Genomic DNA, 13,041 nt, shown 5'->3' with positions numbered 1-13,041 from the left:
ACTGCAAGCTCCGCCTCCCGGGTTCACGCCGTTCTCCTGCCTCAGCCTCCCGAGTAGCTGGGACTACAGGTGCCCGCCACCATACCCGGCTGATTTTTTTTGTATTTTTAGTAGAGACAGGGTTTCACCATGTTAGCCAGGATGGTCTCAATCTCGTGACCTTGTGATCCATCCGCCTCAGCCTCCCAAAGTGCTGGGATTACAGGCGTGAGCCACCGAGCCCGGCCCGCCACTGAAGTCTGAAATCTTGCCTGGGCAACAGAGGGAGACCCTGTCTCAAAAAAAACCTGTGGGAGTCCATAGGAGGATACAAAGTTCATGCATGAAATAGAACTCTAGGAATGCCGATGTAATGTGCTCCATGTATGGGAGCCTGAAGCATCTTCTCCTTGGCCCCCACCCACCCAATATGCATGGAAAACCACAAAGGGCCCTTGCCCTATAGTCTGGCATCTTAGTGCCTTGAGATTTTTAACCCAGGTTAAAAATTAACCTGTCTTACTTGTTAACTTGTCTACTGAGAGACCAGTTCAGGTCACTACAAATCACCTCTGCTACTTGGTGGCTGTGTGACTTCTGTTAATCTCCGAGAGTCTTAATTTCCTCATCTCTAAATTAGGAGCTATACTAGTTCTCATACAATAGAGTTTTGTGAAGATTAAATGAGACCTTGTTTGGAAGGTGCTTAGCTCAGTTCCTGACACACCAGGGACTGGCATTCTCTGCCCAATCTTAGTGGGCTGGAGTCAACCAAGAAACTCTGACTGCAAGTTCTGAGCCACAGTGGAGAGGAAGACAGTCTTAGGCTAGTATTAGGGAAATAAGACTAACCCACAGGGAAAAATAGAGGACAAATTAACAGCTAACTTGTGACAGTGGTCATAAATGAACTAGAGATTTATATAAGGAAAGCTGGGAGGACTTGGGTGGCTAAGGAGGTCTTCTCAGAGCAGCTAAAGCAGGTGTTTGATGGGATCAGAGAGATCATCTTGTGGTCAGCTAAAGGCCATTCCTGTGAGGCAGAGTCAGGGCTCATTCAGTTTGAGCCATCCCCATTGTATTAGTATTCACACTGCCACAAAGACACTAACTGAGAATGGAGATGGGGTAATTTATAAACAAAGGAGGTTTAATTTATGACTCACAGTTCTGCATAGCTGGGGAGGCCTCAGGAAACTTACAATCATGGCAGAAGGGGAAATAGGCACCTTCACAAGGCAGCAGGAAAGAAAAGAACAAAGGAAGGAGGAATTTCTAAACATGTATAAAACAATCAGATCTCGTGAGAACTCACTATCATGAGAACAGCATGGGGGAAACTGCCCCCTTGATCCAATCACAGATCTCTCCCTCAATACATGGGAATTGTAATTCGAGATGAGATTTGTGTGGGGACACAAAACCAAACTATGTCACCCACGTAGGCTCAGATGGTGGGCTTTGAAGACTTTCTACTTCCCCAGAGGCAAAGTTTGCATTTGAACTTATTAAGCACTTACTATGTGATAAGCATAAATATAGAACAGCTCCAGTTTCTCAAAACATCATTTGGGAAGTATAAATATATGATTTGGAGACTTGCTGTTAAATATGCATCTAGAGACTTCTTGCATAGATGTTTGGCAGAGCTGAACGCTTACTTGTTTTTCTGTAATGAGAACCCAATTTAGATTTCTTTTCTCTTTCTTTCTTTCTTTCTTTCTTTCTTTCTTTCTTTCTTTCTTTTTTTCTTTCTTTTTTCTTTCTCTTTCTTTTCTTTCTTTCTTTTTTGAGATGGAGTTTTGATCTTGTTTCCCAGGCTGGTGTGCAATGGTGCCATCTCGGCTCACTGCAACCTCCACCTCCCGGATTCAAGCAATTCTCCTGCCTCAGCCTCCCAAGTAGCTGGGATTGCAGGCATGCATCACCATGCCCGGCTAATTTTGTATTTTTAGTAGAGACAGGGCTTCACCATGTTGGTCAGGCTGGTTTCAAATTCCTGACCTCAGGTGATCCACCCACCTCAGCCTCCCAAAGTGTTGGAATTACAGGCGTGAGACACCACGCCCGGCCTGAGAACCCAATTTAGAAATTTATCAGAACAAATCTAAGCTTGGTCTGGTATAATTTTTCTCTGGAATCCCTGACCCTCCCTTATTTTTTTAGTCAAGCAAAGCTTCTTTATTAAAAAAAAAAAAAAAAAAGTTGGGTTTTTTTTTTTTTCACTCAGTTACCCTTAAACTTGGTCTTGTGGTTATGCAGGAGAATGCACAATTCTTACGAGATGCAGCTGAAATATTTGGGGCTGATGTGTCATGATTTATGTAACTCACTCTCAAATGTTTCAAATACAGGTAGATAGAGAACAAGGCAAAATCTAAACAGTCGCTGAACACAGATGAAGGGCTCGTGAGTGTTTGTTGTACTATTCTTTCCATATTTTCCATATGTTTGGAAATTCTCAAATAAAACAATAGGAAAAACTCATTGAAACATAGGGAGGAAAATGGGGTAAGAGGAGAAAGCCCCCTCCCCTGCTGGCCTTTTCAGGCTTTAGCCTGGGGCATGTCTCATTTTATGCCTGGAGCTGACGAGTTTCCCCTTTTTCTAGTTATTGGCATACTTCAGGGAGTTCTTCAAAACTTGGTCATTCTGGCTGTTACCAAAGGCCTCTGATTTCCACTGTCTGCGTGGGGTCCCCTCTCTACCACTGGTTGACTTCATTCTCAGCCTGTCGGACTTTCCGAGGCTCCACTAGACTCTGTCCTGGCTGTCATGACAACAGAGGCACAGTCCCTGAGAAGGCTGATGGGGGATGGGAAGGCTCTTACGTCTAAGAGTTCTAGATGTATGTTTTTTTGGAGGCACGTCCCATAAACCTCGGGAATTCCTGAGCAAGGGCGTGTGTTGGGCCAAGGGCTGGAGAGCTGGGCCAGCGGTCCAGGTCCCTCTCCTCAACAAAAGGAAATGTATTTGTACTGGACGTACTGAGGAGATTTAATGTCAATCCCAATAAGCTGTCTTCCTGATGGAGTTGCAAGGGTAATTTAAACTCTGAACTCTTTTAACCTTATTTGCTAACTTTAGATCTAACCTCCATGTAGCATGCTTTCACTGTGTAATAAAATGCTCATTCATTCATTCCACCCACACTTACCAAGGGCTTATTTTGAGCTAAGCACTGTGCCAGGGCTGGGGACACAGGGCTGTACTGTGGTTTCCAACCACAGTTACCCCACACACTGAGAAAGGGAGAGCTCTCTTTGTGAGGTGGTGGTCAGGGCAGATTCCCTGGGATGGGTGGACCTGGGGCAGGTAAAAGAGAAATTGAAATTGAACAGAAAAAGGAGCTTTTTGGAGGGATGAGGGGGCATCATGAGTGAAGACGGCCTCGTCCATGTGCATTCTCTGGCATGGTGGAGATTAGCAGGCCTCAATCAGGCTGAGAAAAACCTAAAATTAGCCTGACCAGCTGGGCCTGGGCTGTGTGGGACTCCCCCTCATCCCCCTTGCCTCCTCAGGTTTCAGAAAGCCCGAGTATGTGCAGGAACGGCATGCTTTGCCCAGGTCATGGCAGGCAGATCAGGGCACCTGGGGCCGTGCCGAGCAGAGGGTGCAGCTCCCAGCAGGATGTTGTTTCCTATACGGGTTCCCCAATTCTGCAGACCTGGCAAGAGGGAAGGGGGAGACTGCCCTTCCCATCTTCTTCTTGATGCCACTTCCTCTTTGACTTGTTCCTTCCCCTTCCAGATCTGCAAAGCCTGGCAGTGTGGCACTGCCCAGGCCAGCAAACCAGAGACACAGCACGGCAAGCCCCACCAGGGGAGAGAGGCTTGGATGGGCAACTTCCTGGACACTGGGGAGGAGCAACCAGAAAGCCTCATTCTCACCCACTTTACCCTGTTCCACCTTCCTTTCTGACCTAGCCTGAAATTCCCTCCATTAGTCACCATCAGCAAAACCGCAGAGCAGGTGCTATGATCAAGACTTAGAAGTTGCTTGAGAAGCTAATCTCACCTTCGAAGGTGCTGGAGCTGGTCTCAGTGGGTGAGGAGCAGCGGTGCATGGCGCCGTGTGCATGGTGGTGGGGAAGGTGGGAAAGAGATGGCCAGCCTGGTGGTGCTGGCAGTGGTGGGGGCTGGGCAGCAGGGCGGCCTTTCCCACGTAGTGTCCGTCCCGTCCCTGTATCAGATATTCATGACTTGTTTCTTCTCCCTAGAAAGCACTGTCTGGTACTCTCTGCCTTGTCATCTTCCTCTAGTCTGGGGTCCCTCCTTCTGGGTCACCAACTCCAAGACAGTTTGCAAATGCCAGCCTCCCTATCTGAAACAGTGCTGGAAGCTTCTGGAGCCAGAAGCATTGCTGAGCATGGGTAGTAGGGGCCCAGGAAGGCTTCCAAAGAGATGGGGCTGATGCAGGGCCCCAGAACAAGTTGCCCGGCCTGAGCTCATGGCCACAATTGCTATTATTTGCAGTTTTCAGAGTCTTACCGTTTGCCCTGCCATGCTAGGCAATGGGTGACCACTGGCCACTTGCAGGCTAGATACCCTCAGATGAGGCCACACAGGATTTTAAAATTTGTCGAATTAGATGCCCATTCAAAAACTGGGAGATTTCACATGAAGTCAGAGCTTCTGACTTCTCTTGAAACATAAGAAGATAGGGCCCCATTTGAGGTGACTAACCATGCTGGTTTCCTGGGACTCACTCAGTTTGGGCACAGAAAGTACCTTGTCAGGAAACCCTGGACAGGCTCCCAGAACCCTGCAGGGCAACAGTGAACTGGGGTGGACTCGCTCACCCTCGAGGGCTCGCCAGCCCTGTTAGGGGCTAAATTGTACCCTCTTCAAATATGCATGTTGAAGTTCTAACTGCCAGTATCTCAGAATGTGACCTTATTTGGAAAGAGGGTCATGGCAGATGTAATTAGTTAAGATGAGGTCATACTGGAGTAGGGTGGGCCCCGATCTGACTTCTGTCCTTGAAAAAGGGGAAATGGGAACACAGACATACACAGGGAGGATACCACGTGCCGAAGGCAGAGACTGGGTGACGTGTCTTCAAGCCAAGGAATGCCAAAAACGGCCAGCAACCCCCAGAAACTCAGGGAGAGGCCTGGAGTGGATCCTTCCCAGTGCCTTTGGAGGGAGCATGGTGCTGCCAACACCTTGATTTCAGGCTTCTGGCTTCCAGACCTGTGAGTTTGTGTGTACTTCGTTACGGCGCCCTAGAAAACCAGTACACGCTCCTACCATGCCCTGCAGTTTGGTCATACATTCACCTGGCCTGCCTGGCCCCAGAGGCATTTGCCTTCTCACCTGCAGAAAATCCCCTGATGAATTAAGCCAGATGTTGATGAGATCACTCCAGGGGTCCTGAGAGGGAAGGAGAAAGGTGGGTCTGGAGAGCATATGCCCCAGCCCTCAGGGGAAAGAGGGTTGGTGTCTTCAAGTAGCAAGTTCTCCAGTACTCACAGTATCCAGGAGGTGACCAGAGACCTGGGGGTGGGAGACAGGTGGGGCATCTGGGCTGGTACCAGGTGGTCAGCCTTGGCAGAGATCTCCCAAACTGTCAGGGACATGAGGAAACCACACCAGTGAGCTTGGGCAGCAAAGAAGCCGGGGCGACTTTGATGTACAAAAGATTAGGAGCCCTTCTGTGTGTTCAAGGCATCAAAGCCTCCTGGGTTCTGGTGGGTGAAAGGGGAGGTCCCAGTGGAGATGGGAAAGGAAATCTAGGTCAACCTTTCCAAATGATGTTGGCTTTGGAATTCGGTTGATTCAAGGGCAATAAAGAAAGTGTGTTAGGGCTGGGCGTGGTGGCTCACACCTGTAATTCCAGCACTTTGGAAGGCCGAGGTGGGCAGATCACTTGAGGTCAGGAGTTCGATACCAGCCTGGCCAACATGGTGAAACCCCGTCTCTACCCAAAATACAAAAATTAGCTGGGCGTAGTGGCGTGTGTCTGTAATCCTAGCTACTGGGGAGGCTGAGGCGGGGGAATTGCTTGAACCAGGGAGTCGGAGGTTGCAGATATTGCCAAGATAGTGCCACTGCACTCCAGCCTGGGCAACAGATTGAGACTCCATCTCAAAAAAAAAAAAAAAAAAAGTGTGTTATTTATCCCCATTATACAAGTAAGGAAACTGAAGCTTGGAGCAGGTAAGGCGCCCAAGCTCACAGTGCTGGAAAGTAGCAGAGCCAAATCTACCCCAGCCTTGGGCCACTGGAGCGGCTAGTTTAACAAGGTCACACTGCTGCCCCCCGACTGCAGCTCCCTGTGGGCCGTCATGAGTCTTCTTGGTGAGAACTCACTGTCTGCTGGCTCTGCAAACCTCATTCTCAACCTGCATTTGAACTGGAAGCTTTCGCTCTGATTCTCTCCCTGTTTCCAGGGTGGGTTATTTTTTTTTTTTTTTTTTTTTTTTTTTTGAGATGGAGTCTCATTCTGTCACCCAGGCTGGAGTGCAGTGGTGCAGTCTTGGCTCACTGCAACCTCTGTCTCCAGGGTTCAAGCAATTCTCCTTCCTCAGACTCCCAAGTAGCTGGGAGGCAAAATTTTTTTGTATTTTTAGTAGAGATGGGGTTTCACCATGTTGGCCAGGCTGGTTTTGAACTCCTGACTTCAAGTGATCAGCCCACCTCGGCCTCCCAAAGTGCTAGGATTACAGGCACGAGCCACCGTGCCCGGCCTCCAGGGTGGTTTTAAGAAGGCAAGTCTGCGGGATCTGCCAAGTCATCTCATGCAGAGTGTTCAGGAAGATCATGGTCCCCTTGCCAGTTCCTCTGGTCTTCTTGAGGTCAAATAATATTCTTGTGGTTCGCTCATTCATTCATTCATTCACTCACTCACTCCGCAAGCACTGAGGGAGTACATGAGGGACTGTGGATATGGCAGTGAACTATAGACCTGGTCCCTCGCTCCAGGAGCTTGTAGCACTTTTGTCTGGTGGCAACATGTGGTGTGGAGAAAAGAAAGCTGATCAGCATGTTAGGGTGTGCAGCAGGGTGGAGAGCCGTTGTCATTAACACAGGGAGATCAGAGGAAGGCTCTGGTAGATGCTAGTGAAATTCTGAAGGGTAAGGGAGGCAGCCCAGGGCTCCAGGGGGAAGGGCCTCCGAGGCAGAAGGTACCAGAAATGAAAAGGCCCTGAGTCAGGAGCACACTTCCCTGTGGCTGAAGTGATCCTGGGAGTCCACAGGAATCCATGGGACCCTGTGAGCCATCATGGAGATTTGGGAAACACGAGAGGGCTGGTCTGGCTGTGTGATAAGGGTGGATGGGGCGGCTGGACGTGCAGGAAGGAGAGAGATGTCATGATCTACGTGAGTTGGGACAAAGGATGGACCAGGGTGGTGGCTGTGGAGGGGGGAGGAGCGGTCAGACTCTGGATGTATGTCTAAGGAGGATGAGGGCTTGGATATGGGGAGGAAGAAGGGAGGAAGAGGGGGAGCCCTAGGTTTTTGGCATTCATCTTCTGGCAGCCTTTCCTTGACTTTCCACCACTAGGGCCGGTCTCTGAGTTCATCCTCACCAGGTTGCTGCGACAGGCAGGGCAGGCTCTGTGTCCTCACGTTTGCCTTTTGCCTTAATCCTCACTCACCTTTACTTGCTTTAGCTCATGGGCTCTGGAATGAGGGGCCCTTGGAGCCCCCCACTTCTGATCCTGAGGTGGGGCGCAGGCAGTGGATGCTGGAAGGAGAGCCTTCCTTAGCACACAGCCCCACACCCCACTTCCTATCCCTTCTTTTGAAGAGTGGAGGGGGATCCTCTGAGAAGCAGCGATGAGGAGTGGTCCCCATCCCCACCCCATTTGCACTGTGCTCCAGCCAAGCCCTGAGAAAGCAGCACAATGTCAGGGAGACCCAAGGGGCGGTGTGGCAGAGGGTGAGAGAAATAAGACAGCACCTCAGCCTGTGAAAGTGGAGGCTGCGTGGATGCCGGTGCACGTGAGTGAGTGGGGAGGAGGAGGGAGAAAATCTTCCCACCACTAGACTACCCATACCATGCAGACTCAGAGACCTGCAGCCCAGGCTCTGCCCCTCTCAGCTCTGGGCTCTCCTCCCGGTCCTGGGGGTGGCCCTGGGCCAGGGCTGTGATGCACCACCCACCCTCACTGCACTTGAGCTCAGCTGAGAGCATATGCTGGGCACCTACCCAGTATCTAGCTTCCTCTTCTTCCTTACTAATAGCATCCTACCTTTGTGGGGTGGCAAGGTGTCCAGCTCAACTACTTCCTTGGATCCTTTGTATGTAGTAGTGGACATGTTGACCCAGTTCTGCCCAATGGAATAAGCGCAGGAGTCAGCAGCTGGAAATTTACTTGAAACAGATTCAACTGGCATGCTCTTTAGCCCTTTCTCTTTGATCTTTGACTTCATCGTTTTCTCCTTCTAACTTTTTGGGAGACAGTTTGGATGCCTGGAGGTGCAGCAGCCATATTCAACCACGAGGGGAAAAAGCCAGCTGCTAAGTGTGGTGGAGGAGAACAGGAGGAGTCCTGATGTCGGCTGACCCCTAAGCAATGGCACCAGCCCTTGACTGCCAACTCTAAACTTCCTTTTCTGTATGAGACGAAAGAAAAAACAAATCCCTGTTACTCTAGTTTTCAGTTACATGCAGCTGATCACAGTCCTAATTGATACCCAGGTCATCTCATGCGAAATCTGGTAGCTACTTCTGAAAGCCCAGCACCCATCCCAGCTAGCCTAGGGCAGCCCAGCCCATGGGTGTCTGACCTCGGGCCATGCCTCTACCCTGACCCCACTGCACAGAGGTGATGGCCCACAGGAGTACAGTGTGTGGGGCACAGACTCAGAGAGGTTGAGTAACTTGCTCAGCATGGCACTGCTAATAAGGAGCAGAGTCAAACGTCAATGTCAGATCTTGTGTCTCAGAGGCACTGTCTCTTCTCTGATACCAGTGTGGGTGGAGGTGGGCAGGGAAACGGGAGTTCAAAGCCCAACAATTCTGATACGATTCCCTAGGAAGAACCATAATAGACCATAGAGCATCTCCTTGAAGGCTTTGCCAAATGTTGCCTCGATGAGGCCTGCTCTGACTACCCTATTCAAAATGCTGGCCCTAGCTCCAGATTCCCCTTACTCTACTCTGTTATTTATTTATTTTTATAGAACATACCACCTTTTAGCACACTACATAACTTACTTTTTAGTATGTCTGACATATGATGTCTCTTGCCCCTTCCTCTACCCCCAAAATGTAAACCCCACAGGGACAAAGAATTGCGCTGCTTTGCTCATAATGTATTCCAAGGGCCTAGAATAATGCTGGCAGAAAGAAGGTATTTGTTGCACTGAATTAAATAGTAATGTTTCCTGAGCACCAACTATTAGGGGCTCAGGAAACATTGCTATTTAGTTCAGTGCAACAAATACCTTCTTCCTGCCACCACTATTTGATGACATTAGGGACATTAGGGTGTCCCCTAAAATTCTTATGTTGGAATCCTAGCCCCTGTACCTCACATTGTGACTGTATTTGGAGATAGGTCTTAAAGAGAAAATTAAGTTAAAATCAGGTCTTTAGGATGGACCCTGATTCAATATGATTGATGTCCTTATAAAAAGAGGAGATTGGCTGGGTGTGGAGGCTCACGCCTGTAATCCCAGCACTTTGGGAGGTTAAGGTGGGCAGATCACAAGGCCAGGAGATCGAGACCATCCCGGCCAACATGGTGAAACCCCGCCTCTACTAAAAATACAAAAATTAGCTGTTCATGGTGGTGTGCACCTGTAGGCCAAGCTACTCGGGAGGCTGAGACAGGAGAATCGCTTGAACCCAGGAGGCGGAAGTTGCAGTGAGCTGAGATCACACCACTGTACTCTAGCCTGGGTGACAGCGTGAGACTCCATTTCAAAAGAAATAAAAAAGGGGGAGATTAGGACACAAACGCAGAGCCGACCATGTGAAGACAGAAGGAGAAGATGGCAGTCTACAAGCCAAGGAGAGAGCTCTTAGAAGTCAACCCTGTCAACACCTGGATCTCAGACTTCCAGCCTCCAGAATCATGAGGAAGTATACTGTTGTTTAAGGCACCGGGTCTGTGGTTCTAGGTAATGGCAGCCCTATCAAACTAATACCACACCTATGTCTAGCTCGGTTCAAAGGGTTTTGCATGGGTTGCTCGTTTGAGCCTAACCACAACCCTAGTACGATACTCATTTCTCAGATGCAGAAGCTGGGTGCCAGGAAGTGATGATGAGGGGGCTGGGGAAAGGAAGAAAGGCTAGATCTTGGGGTTCTGGACCTTGTGAGGTTAGGGAAAGGAGCTTTGGTTGCCTGATCTGCCAGGCCTCTTCTACATCTGAGCTCTGTGGGGAATCAGGCCTATGGGGAATTGGGGTGCTCAAATCACACCCCTAAGCCAGCCCATGCTATAGCCCTCCATGCCCCCAGTATAGCAGTGCCCCTGTGTCTCTATTTGGAACCCTGGGATCTGAGTCGCTGCCTAGCACTACCCAAAGGAACTCATCTCTATGGTGCAGTTCCAGATACTGAGGCCAACAGGGGTGGGGGAGAGAAGACAGCCCTGGGCAGGACACATTTCCCCCGTGTGCCTCGAAGGATTTAGTCATCATGCACTGACTCTCAGGACTGCCTGGAGAGTCAGATTCTCTAATATGAGATTGTGTGGAGCCCACTGGTTCTTCAACTACCATTCTCAGTCAACTTGATAGTATGGCTAATATTTATTGAGGTCCTACTATGTGCCAGGCCCTGTCCTAAGTGCATTCTATGGAGATTCTCAGTAATTATCTTAGCATCCCTGTGAGATGGTCATGAATGTTATCACCATTTTACAGATGAGGAAACCGAGGCTTAGAGAGTTCAAGTGTGGAGCTGGGATCCTGTCTGACTCCTATGCTGGCTGTCTTTTTTTTTTTTTTTTTTTTTTTTTTTTTATGACAGAGTCTCATTCTGTTGCCCAGGCTGGAGTACAGTGGTGCAATCTCGGCTCACTGCAATGCCTGATATGCTGGCTCTTAACCATTAACTGGCACTGACTGTATACCTTGCCCTGTGCTGCCTTTGGCTATAGTTGGCTGGACATGTTCCCCAATCCCCTTGTGCTGGGCAGAGAATCAGGAAGGAAGCTGGGGTGTAAGAAAACAGAAACTGCCAACCAGTACCACAAAGATCTGAACTCTTATTCACGTGGTCTGTAACCTCCTGCCCGCTCTCCCTCCCCCACTCATTGTCTCTGCCTGGGAGCTGAGATTGTCCCCTTCTGTTTTTTTTTTTTTTTTTTTTGGAGACGGAGTCTCGCTCTGTCACCCAGGCTGGAGTGCAGTGGCGCGATCTCGGCTCACTGCAAGCTCCGCCTCCCGGGTTCACGCCATTCTCCTGCCTCAGCCTCTCTGAGTAGCTGGGACTACAGGCGCCTGCCACCACGCCCGGCTAATTTTTTGTATTTTTAGTAGAGACGGGGTTTCACCATGGTCTCGATCTCCTGACCTCGTGATCCGCCCGCCTCGGCCTCCCAAAGTGCTGGGATTACAAGCGTGAGCCACCGCGCCCAGCCGTCCCCTTCTGTTTAACTTGGTGTTTGACCCCGGCCATCTGGTGTTCATTTCATCCAGTTTCACAGGGACACCCAGACCAGGGCACAGGAGGTGGCCCTGTTACCAGTTCTTTGTCATCTGTAGCTGGTTGTGAAATGCCCTGGCTGACCCACACCAGAGGAAGGAGAGAAAATTTCCCTGGGGTTGGAATTGCTGGGGCCCTTCCTAGAGGAACAAGCACAGCCCAGAGACAAATCTGAAGCCACGGCCTGTATGCATGGGTTGGGAACTGCCTGTCCAGGACACCTCCTGCAGAAGACTGGCCCAAGGCCTTGTCCTTTCCTTGGCAGGGACAGTGCGGGGACAAGAGAGTCTCAGGGGGTCATGTGAGCTCTGTTTCCGGAGTCTATCTGGGAACCTCTTCCTTCCCTGCTGGTCCACATTCCCGGAGCTCTGCGAGTCAGCATCGAGGTGAAGGTGGGCCAGCGCAGGCCCTTCCTTGTGGCCTCTGAGTCTGGGGGGGGTGCCATCCTCTGGGTCTGACGTGCCCTCCTTATGTGCAGGGTGGGGGGCTGTAGAAGTAGAGTAAGTGGGCCGGGTGTGGTGGCTCACGCCTGTAATCCCAGCACTTTGGGAGGCCAAGGCGGTGGATCACGAGGTCACGAGATCGAGACCAGCCTGACCAACATGGTGAAACCCCGTCTCTACTAAAAATACAAAAAAATTAGCTGGGCGCAGTAGCACGTGCCTGTAATCCCAGCTACTCGGGTGGCTGTGGCAGGAGAATTGCTTGAACCTGGGAAGCGGAGGTTGCAGTGAGCTGAGATCATGCCACTGCACTCCGGCCTGGTGACGGAGCGAGACTCTGTCTCAAAAAAAAAAAAAAAAAAAGTAGAGTAAGTGTGCCTGGGAGCCCAATTCATGTCTGTTAGGAGCCTGCTTCCTGCCACCGGTCCCTGGGTGGCACACTGGAAGGTGCCTGGCATAGAACGAGGGCAGTGGTGTGTCAGCAGGCCGGACACAGAGGCAGATGGACTGGGGGCCTTGTTGAGAAGCCAGAGGCCATGTGGAGGCTGCACAAAGCCGAGACTGCCTGCTTGAGTCTGGGGAAGCTGCAGGGCTCCTGTTCCAGGTGCCCGCCAGCCACTGCGCCAGGGGAAACGCCTCTGGGCGCACATCAGGGGCTTCTCAAGCTGCAGCCACAGGGGCTGGGCTTGGCACAGAGTGACGGAGGAGGGCCGCCAGGGAGGGGGCTGTTCCTGCAGGTTTAGGTAAGGCGCTGCCTCCTAACCACAGCTGATCCTATGTATGGGCTGATGTCTGGGCTCTTCTTTAGAAAAATTAGCATAACTGTCTTCCCTTCCACCCCTCCCCGCCCCACGACCTGCAATCCCTCTGAGCCCTTATCTTCACTTATCAGACGCCCAACACTCTGCTTCTCATTTTCTGAATGACTCCACAGTTCTAGAAATTAAAGCCTGCTGTATTCTGAGAAGGTGGTTTCTGTTTCCCCCGGCGAGTGGGCAGCACATACTTT

This window comes from Symphalangus syndactylus, chromosome 8 (assembly GCF_028878055.3).
Source record: "Symphalangus syndactylus isolate Jambi chromosome 8, NHGRI_mSymSyn1-v2.1_pri, whole genome shotgun sequence".
Taxonomy (NCBI): domain Eukaryota; kingdom Metazoa; phylum Chordata; class Mammalia; order Primates; family Hylobatidae; genus Symphalangus; species Symphalangus syndactylus.
This window is presented reverse-complemented; position numbering follows the sequence as displayed.